Source organism: Microchirus variegatus (genome assembly GCF_963457635.1).
Source record: "Microchirus variegatus genome assembly, chromosome: 7".
NCBI lineage: Eukaryota > Metazoa > Chordata > Actinopteri > Pleuronectiformes > Soleidae > Microchirus > Microchirus variegatus.
Window position 1 is genome coordinate 22117527 of NC_139808.1, and position 10015 is coordinate 22127541.

The following is a 10015-nucleotide window of genomic DNA, read 5'->3' on the forward strand; positions in this document are numbered from 1 at the left end:
AAAAAATTCGATGTCTCAAAAAATTCAGTTGCAAAAAATTTGATGTCTCAAAAAATTCAGTGTCAAAAAATTCACTTGCAAAAACGTCAGTTAATATCCGGGTCACCAGAGAGAAGCAATCGATCCCTGTCTAAAGTCATCCAACACCAAGCCAATCAACTTACGCTCCATTGGTCATGTGACAGCAACACGGGAATGCACGCAGTCGGTCAGCGATGTCGGCTAACAGGAGTGATGGTGCTTCGGTGAGTGGATTTACTCTTTATTTGCCATGTGTGGTCGTAACATTAAGTAATAGATATTAGCCCGTTGCACATTAACAGGATTTATTCAACAATATCTACACTGAACGTTTAATGAGGTGGCGTTCGTGAAAATTGTGTTAGCTAGTTGTGTGAGCATGGTTTACTCTCGCGAACATTACTTACAGTTCTGAGGCAGTGAGTATGACGACTGACAGTACATTTAACCGCCCGTTAGTTATGAGCTGCTTCACTTTACCCAAAAACATTAAATTACGAACAGTATACCGGCGCATGTCTGAGTCTGATCTCTCAGTAAGGGCACTCTACAGCACTATGACATAGGAAGAGTTAGATCAGTGTGTGAGGGAGATTACATCCAGGCAGCCTAACTCTGGATATCGAATGATGAAAGCCCTCCTGCAAACCAAAGGACTGCGGGTGCAGTATGACCGTGTCAGAGCCTCCATGCACCGGGTTGACACCACGGGTGTCATAAACCGAATGGTCAATGTAGGATGTATTGCACGACGGACTTACTCCGTTCCAGGACCCCAGTCTTTGATGCACATAGATACAAACCACAAATTGATTCGGTAAATTCTTATTAGCAATCTTTTTGACAAATTATATGAATATTATATAATATTATGAAGTGTGTTGTTTTTGTAACTATGCAGCACCGTAGCACATTTGTATACTGCTTCTTTCATATTACTGTACATGTAACATAACATACAAACTCTTAAAATGGCACACGCCTTTTTATTTCATTACATTCAACAACAATGTGTTAAACACTTTTTTTCTTACTTGTGCTATGTTATGTGCAGTTGACATAATTTGTTTTCTCTTTCAGCTACAACATTGTTGTTTTTGGAGGTGTTGATGGTTTTTCTCAAAAGGTTAGGACAATTGTTTTGACTAAGTGCACATATTTCTATAATTATTAAATGTTTCATAGTGCTGTCATTGCATTTGTGGTGCAGATAATGTATCTTGGTGCAGCCTCCAACAACCTTGCATCAACCACCCTGGCTTTCTTTCAAGAATCTGTTGAGAAGTTTGGGTTTCCTCTCAGGTAAATGAACATTTTAAACTTGGAGCTTTTACAATACAACAGTACTACGAGTTGTGGAAAGTAACTACATTTATTCAATTACTGTCCTTAAAGATCTCCTTCAGACAGGTTTTAAGGTATGTTAAAAAAAACCTCATATACTTATTCTCTAGTCTGAAGAGAATGAGTTAAAAGTTGTGAGAATGGGTTTTCTGTCTCAGCTTTTTTAATTTGTCTTGTTGCAGATTTATGATCATGTTCATATTTTTTTTTACTTCCTGGTCTTGGTTAACTCTAGACTTTAGAATGTATTTGCCTATTTAGATTACCCTGTTTCCTACCTTTTAAGTAAGAGAGATTGTGAGTGGAGAAATATGATTTAAGAATTTAAAAAATTTCATTTTCAGAACGTTACTCGGATGCTTCAACCACTCTCATTGCACTGTGATATTAAGCAACTAATTAACTGTAACCAACCTTACACATAATGATCTTTGAAAGTGTTTTATGTCTACTTTGGGGTACGTGGAGATCAGGGAGTGGAAAACGTTGATGTTGCACGGTTAATGTTTACAATCCGTGGCACTGGAAGGAGCAGCTTTATATCTGGGAAGAGTGTTCACAACCAACGGTTTGTTCAGTAGACTAGATGCTGCTAATTGAAAGTTGCCATCTCGCTGATGCCATGCAGTGGTAGTATGTTGGTATACAACTGCTAGCAGAGGTACTATTATTTGTCACATATGAATAAGGTGTAATGACATGCAATGTGTACGAAACAAGATCTAATTCTAAATAAAGTGGGCTATGCATAGATACAAAATAAATAAGAAATTAAAAGGCATGGTTTCAACTATTAAATGGGTTTGTTGTTTTAAAATACAATATTTGTGCCCTTATTGTAGATAACATTTCTTTATAATATGTTTTAATACAATTGACGGCTATGGAGAGACGTGTGGACAGCTGTCACATGTATCTACTATGATGTTCTCCACTACCTTGAAGAAGAGGGCTTTCTCAGCATTGCCAATGATACCCACCTCTTCTGTTGCCACTTTGTGTTCCTCCCTGCAGGATGACCTTGATACCTTTAGCAATGGTTGGGACAATCATCCGCTGAGAACGGAAAGCCACATGACCCCTAACCAGTTGTGGGTGTTGGGTCGTACACATCACCCAGTTCCAGGACCAGAGGTACATGCAAATATGTTATATGAATCAACAGTATGGTTCATGTTTAAGCTATTGAATTAGAAGCCAAGAGCACCTTTTAAAGCAACTACTGTTACTACATACAATTTAAAGTGCTGTAATTGTAGGGCATGGATATTCCTGACAGAGTGGGAAAACAGTGGACTTCTTTGTGATGACCATTCAAGTGTCGTCGTTCCACATGCGGACTGCCAACTGACCGATGGACAAATGACAGCTTTAAGAGATGCAGTTAACCCAAGAGCTGCATCCCAATCCTTTGGCAGTGATATTTACATTGCCGCTGTTCAATTCTGTGAGCAATTACTTGGTATTTGAAAGAACAGATGAGAGAATCAGAAAGAGAGAATCAGAAAAAGTGAAAAAATTAAACCAGTACTGCATTAATAGTTAATAGTTTACTTTTGTGCAAAGATTACACAACATGTTGTAACTGTCACTTGTACCAAAACCAGCATGTAACTGAACATACTACATTTTTCTGTAAATGCTGAGCTTGACAGATGTTTTTTTTTTTAATGCAAAGAACTGTGTAACAATGAAAAATAAAATCAGTACAAGTACAATTATTTTTGAATATTTTTTGGAGAATCTGTGGGAAGTAATCCATGAAGTTACAATTCTACAAACATGACAATTCAGCCAACAAGTATTTGAAGTAGGACATTCTGCCAGATGGATCTGAACACTTAACTGCTAACAGGCTTAAAAACATCAACATTTTAACATCTGACCTAGATAACCTAACGTGTGAATACAGACCAAGATGTCACTCACACAAGACCAAATCCTGTATGGCAAGAGCTAATACAGGCCAGGATGTCACGTTTAAAAGATGTGTAGACCTTATAATGTCCTGGGATGCACAAGGTCTCAAAGCAGGTGGCGGCTGTTGGGTATCTGCTCTCAACGACATCTACAGAGAGACTTCTTGGTAAAACCTCCCATCCGGTCCAGAATTTGACCAGGTCAGTCGATTCAGTTGGTGTTGCTATAGAGATTAAAATGGATGATGATTAGTCATCAGGATAAATAGCCAACTATAGCTCTTTCTGCTTACATTAAGTAGATTTGTCAAACCCTTAAGACAAGTCTACAGAAAAAATATTTTGATAATGATACCTGTTGGACCTGACTATCGAGTTGAAAATAGTAATAATTATTAGTTATTATAATATAAACTCGTGTCATGTTGCTGTTTCCAGCTCAATGGTGAATGTTGAAAAAACTACCTGCTTTCCCAAAAGGAGTCAGTAGGTGGCAGTGTTTTACTTTTGATGTGCATATTCATGAAAAAAATGCAATTAAATTAACTTCATTAAGTGCTCTTTTCTAATTCAAACATACAATAGCTTGCCAAAGCCAAATAATTGTGTCCAGGGTTTACTAATTTTGATTTAAAAGTCCACAATATAGATATGAAACCGAACATTCAACACAATACTATCATTACTAACTGTAAAAGTAAAAAGTTGAATTGTTCTTGTGCAAATCAACAGCATGTCAAAATGTGTATACATAGGGCTTAATTTAAAATGACAAACTTCTCCCTAAAGTCTTCACCTGTCATTTCCATTTTAAGTGATGGTCTGGATTCTGTCTGTCTCTGTTCTCTGCAGGATAGCATCCAATAATATTTATTAATCATCCATACAACTTCAATGTACAGGTAAAATAAGCCATACATGAATTAAAGTTTAATACTAAACATCTGAACTTGATTTGTGGCGCCACCACTGGCTGCTCCTTGTTGTCTATCAGAGAACTGATCAAATGCAATAAGCGCCTGGCTGACTGCAAAATGTCATCACGCTGACTACCCTGTCATCACAAACGGCACAGAAAAAAATAGGATATTACAAACCAGTAGCAAAAATGTTAGGATGTTTTAAACAGCTAAAAGTTACTGTACTTTAATTAGGGTGATCCTATTTAGAAAGCTCTGCTTCGAGATACTTAAATTATACTTGAACTTTTCATAAAGATGCATTAACACTTTTGTATTAGAAAATCAACCTGTAACAAATTAGTCCCGGTAAATGAGGACGAACTCTTTAATGTTTTTGGGTAAAGTGAAGCAGCTCATAACTAACGGGCGGTTAAATGTACTGTCAGTCGTCATACTCACTGCCTCAGAACTGTAAGTAATGTTCGCGAGAGTAAACCATGCTCACACAACTAGCTAACACAATTTTCACGAACGCCACCTCATTAAACGTTCAGTGTAGATATTGTTGAATAAATCCTGTTAATGTGCAACGGGCTAATATCTATTACTTAATGTTACGACCACACATGGCAAATAAAGAGTAAATCCACTCACCGAAGCACCATCACTCCTGTTAGCCGACATCGCTGACCGACTGCGTGCATTCCCGTGTTGCTGTCACATGACCAATGGAGCGTAAGTTGATTGGCTTGGTGTTGGATGACTTTAGACAGGGATCGATTGCTTCTCTCTGGTGACCCGGATATTAACTGACGTTTTTGCAAGTGAATTTTTTGACACTGAATTTTTGCAAGTGAATTTTTTGACACTGAATTTTTTGAGACATCGAATTTTTTGACACTGAATTTTTTGAGACATCGAATTTTTTGCAACTGAATTTTTTGAGACATCGAATTTTTTGCAACTGAATTTTTTGAGACATCGAATTTTTTTACAATGAATTTATTTCAATGTTGAAAAAAAATTAATGGCAAAAAAAAAACAGTGCTTGAAATTTGATGTTTTTTTAAATTCAAAGTCTAATTTCGATGCAAATAAATTCAGTGTTAGAAATTCGAATTCAAACTCTGATGGCACAGATTTACTTCCATACACGTGCCATTCATGCACATAAAGGTGTGGCATTCACACATAATTCAAGCATACTACTGTATTAAATACTACTGTGTAAATGTGATTTTTTTGGAAAAGTAAAATAATTATTTTCATTGTGGTTTTTGCTTTCAATAGGTAGTGGAACACAGCGCTCCTAAAAGTCACCTCAATATTCCGCAGCTTGTTGGAACGGCAGATGGCAGAGTGATAGTAAAGACCATCGACTGGCAGACACATCTGAGTCCCTACTTTCGAAAGCTCCCACAGATCAAGAGTTATCAGCAATTTAGGTATTTATATTCAAACTTCTGCATTTTAGAAATAAAAAAATCATGAATGGACATAATAGTGTTCCATGTGAACAGTGAGCCATGTTTTAAATATCCTGTTGTGTGCTTCTATTCTGTCACAGCTTTGATGCCAACAGACCAGGGGCCTCATGTACGAAGGTTGCGTACGCACAAAAACGTGGCGTACGTCCTTCTCCACGATCACGTTCAGATGTATGAAACGTGAAATGACCGTGGAAATGTGCGGTGCCCACGCCAACTTCATGGCTGGCATACGCCCGGTTCTCCAGCTATTGTTCCTTTGGCGACACTTAGTGGTGATGCTGGGAAACTGTTAATAATGTGAAAACATGTAGTCATCAGTGATGTGCACATCAGAGACACACTTATGAACAATCTGAAGTGAGCGAGTATTTAGGGAACGCGAGGATTTACTTGCAAACAATGATAATTGGCTCATAAGCCGATGCGGTCAGGAGTGTTCCAGTCAACCCTGAGCCGAGCCATGCCAGCTGTTTGGGATGGAATCATCCGAATGTCATCCAGGTACATCACACTCCCATACAATGCTGTTGAACAGGCCAACATTAAAGCGCAATTTTCAGGGAGAGCCGGTTTCCCTAATGTGATCGGAGCTATTGACTGCACACACATCGCTATAAAAGCGCCGTCACAGAATTAGTTTACGCTAATAGGAAACATTTTCATTCCATCAATGTTCAAATCATATGTGATGCGCAAATTGAACAGACTGGAGGCTGGAACAGTGCGCGATGGGTGGCTTCTGGGTGAGTAAATAGTTTATTATTTTAATTGAAATAAAATATGATGAAAACCAGCGCCATGCACATTTGGGCATGTGCGCATTCACATATCATGTTTTTGGTTTACTTTGCTTTTTTCTGCTGGTGAAATTAGAGCTACAGAGCTTTCTAACAAGTAAAAGCGGGCGTAAAGTTGCAAATGTCAGCCACGGCGCACTTCTGCATTCTTTAATTGTGAGAAAAAAAATAAAAAATTAAACATGAGTCAAAGTGTTTAATGTCCTGCCATCTTTATGCACGAGCGATGTGTATTGTGAGTGTATTGTGTGTGTGTGTGTGTGTGTGCGTGCGTGCGTGTGCGCGCTGCTCTGATCCCACAGACTCACACACACGCTCCCACTCACGTCTTTTTTGTCATATTTATACCTGTTGACAGGGTGTCAAACAAAATCTCCCTGCGCGTTTTCATTCACTTTTTTCATTCATTCTTGAATCTCTTGCTCAGACTGTGTGAAATTCCTTTACTTTTCTTTGTTCAGTCCGTTATTTGTTTAAAGAGGTGAATCTCAGGGCCTATTTAAATTGATTTGCATATGTAAATGGGCCGTGGACAGGGAGGAGTTTGGCACCTCTGCATGTGCGCTCAATTCCACGTTGATTTGGGATGTACAAAGGGAAAGTGCTTGGATCCATGCGTACGCACACTTTGATACATCTGAATTTATTTGTGCGTACGACAGTTTCTGGGTTTTGGCGTACGCCAAGATTTAGTAGGAAATCCACGCAAGTCTTTGTACATGAGGCCCCAGGTATGGTGCTTGCTCAAACTCACAGTGACGCAGAGCCTATCGAGTTTGAGCTACTGCACAACCCAGGACTTCTGCCCCCTGTTGACAGTCTTCCTGTCCTGGCCCCACCTGGACTGACCATGGACAGGCAGATGTATCTTTTTGAAAAAATCAGGCCTTTCTCTTCTGATGAGGCAAAAGACTTCACATGCTAAGAACCAAAGGTTACAGCAGAGTAACCTGAGTTACAGAGTAAGCAGAAGAGGGTTAGCTTGTGATGTCACCATTTAGCCCGCATATCATCTGTGATGGACAGTGGGTACAGCCACATTGTGGGGGAGGAACTGGTATTGAAGATGATAATATAGTCCATGGTCTGGAAAATATTGAACTCTCCTTCACACACTTAGATATATTTTATTTGATATTTGAAGTATGTATCTATCTTTCACCTTTCTTGTTTCTCATTTTTATTCAAGTGCTTTTTGTAACAGAAGAATTTCCCTCTGGGGATCAATAATGTAAATTCTGATTCTTATCAGTCAACTGAAGTACTTAAGGCAAATAACACTACATTGACATGAACTACATTCATTCTTTTTTTTTTCAAACTGCTACACTGTTTCTGTCCTGTGGGCTAATAGACATCAGATGTCACTGACAGCTAGACTGGGTGGGGGGTTGTGACCATGTTAATGTGATGCAAATGAGCAGCTATTGGCCTGGCTCCTCAAGTAGGTCAAAATCTTTCAGGCTGAATTTCTCCCTAAAGCAGTTTGAGGAGTGCCTACATTCAAATGGTCACATCTTCTTCAGAAATTATCAGATGGACATGTGTTTGACATTGCTGGAAAGCTTAGAAATCACACTTTCGGAATCTGTAAATATCTCCAAATGTCCTGAAGTAGACTTGTGAACACTTTTGCCATGGCTGGACACATTTATTAAAGCAAACAAACAAACATCAATCCCTTTGTTGGGCCCAGCCATTGTCATCTGTTGAGGCCTACTGGAAGTCATAAAGCCTGGTGAAAAGCTTGGGGTCATAAAAGGCCTCATGGTTGAGAACAAAGGAACAGACCACCCCACCAGGTGTCCAGTCTGTGAGGGACCCCCTCCCCACTAGCCAGGGCGGCAGAGGACATCCACGGCAGGCAGCCGTTCACCCATTGGTGGACACCACAGGATGCCCTGCCCCCGAGGCAAAGTAACAAAACTATGCGAACTCCCAGAGTTCGGTCTCTTCACCATATTTTCCTAGCGAGAGCGGATGTATGTGTTTAAGAAGAGGAAAACATCAAAGAACTCCATTCTCGCTGGCCAAGCTGTGAAGGTTCTTTCTTCGTCCATTCCTACCCCATTTTTGGTTTTTCCCTTTTTGTTTTTCTTTTTATTCAACGAGACGCCCGCCCCGTTCTCTGATGCCGGTATACTGACCGAAAAACAGATCGAACCACGGATTGAACACAGCTCTAGAGGCGCGCTCTCATCTCTTCCATTCCGGCAGAACCAGCCGACACGGAGCAGAATCGTGCAACGCGATCCACGGACCCCTTCCTTACTCGTTGTAAGGCAACTCATAGTAAGCGATTGTGTCTGGGCAAAATAGCTATTCAAAGATTATTATAAACACGGGAGTGCACCCCGGAGTTTCATTGTGTTCTTATTGTTGATATACTTTTTATTTTCTTTCATTGCCACCGTGTGTGTCTCACACACGGCTGTAACTTGTGTAGAATAATACCTGTGCGCTTAGCTAGCGGACCGTTTAGCGGAACCACCGCGGCGCCGCCCGACCAGCTGATCGTTGGTATTATTTATTTATTTGTGCCTCTCGCTCTGCGCACAGCGTCAGCAGCGATCGTAATAGAAGCTTAATTTGACCGGTAAGAAGACAGGCTCACGAGATAAACTCTCGCTAATCTGTGTGGTCGAATAAGGTTTCTATTTCTCCTCACGAGTCTCCCCTTGTGTACTGTGATTTGTCCCCGTGTAATGCGACCCTGTGTCCTCAACACAGTCCGCGATCACTCATTGAGAGGAAACTTCCGTGATCTGTAAGAACCACAGTTTAAGTCGGACAAGCCGGATAAACTGTGTGATTACAGAAGTTTCTGATCAGACTCGTTCCTTTGTCTTTTTCACTCCTGCCGCCATTTCTCTTTAAATTTTCCACGCCACTGCTGACTTCACTTCCTCCTTCAACTCTCCTCTTTTACTCGCTTCCGCTGGTGAAAGACGGAAGAGCGGAGTGAAGAAATCAGAGCATGAGCGCCATCTCGCGTCACCTCACGGCAACAGCGAGTGACGCCATTTTCACGTGACGTAACTTTTGGTAACCCGGAAGTGAGAGGCGCGTCGCCGTGACAACCGTCACGTCAGAGACCCCTCCTTCTTTTACCTTTTGGCTTTGTTTGTTGCTTCCTGTTTTACTTTGGCTTTGTTTTGTTCACTTCCTGTTACCTGCTGCCAAAGTGACACGCCCCCTTTTCACACATACACACACACCCCCACACATACACACACACACACGTTCCTGCACTCAGATCCATACCCTTTTTATTTTATTTTACTTTCTTTCTTTTATATTGAAACGTTTTTACCAGTAGTTATTTTAGATTAAGGGATTGATGTTTGTTGCTGTTATTAATTAATTTTAATGCTTTAATAAATGTTGAACCTTTACTTTAAAAGTACCGTTTCTGTCTTTTGTGCTTGCTTGTTTGTAACAAAGGGTAATTGAAAGAAGCCAGTGTACGATCTCACGCCTTCTTTTTTTTTATTAATTAATATTAATATACTTATTATTAATTAGTTATAACTGATAGTCAA

The 10015-nt window shown here is 40.0% G+C and overlaps 1 long non-coding RNA gene across 1 annotated transcript; it reads left to right on the forward strand.

Annotated features, from left to right (window-relative positions):
* The first annotated feature begins 1100 nt into the window (after positions 1-1100).
* Positions 1101-2495, forward strand: LOC310929508. The gene is made up of 3 exons (XR_014592873.1): positions 1101-1147; positions 1232-1323; positions 2380-2495. It is a non-coding gene; the product is annotated as an uncharacterized lncRNA (long non-coding RNA).
* Positions 2496-10015: the final 7520 nt, after the last annotated feature.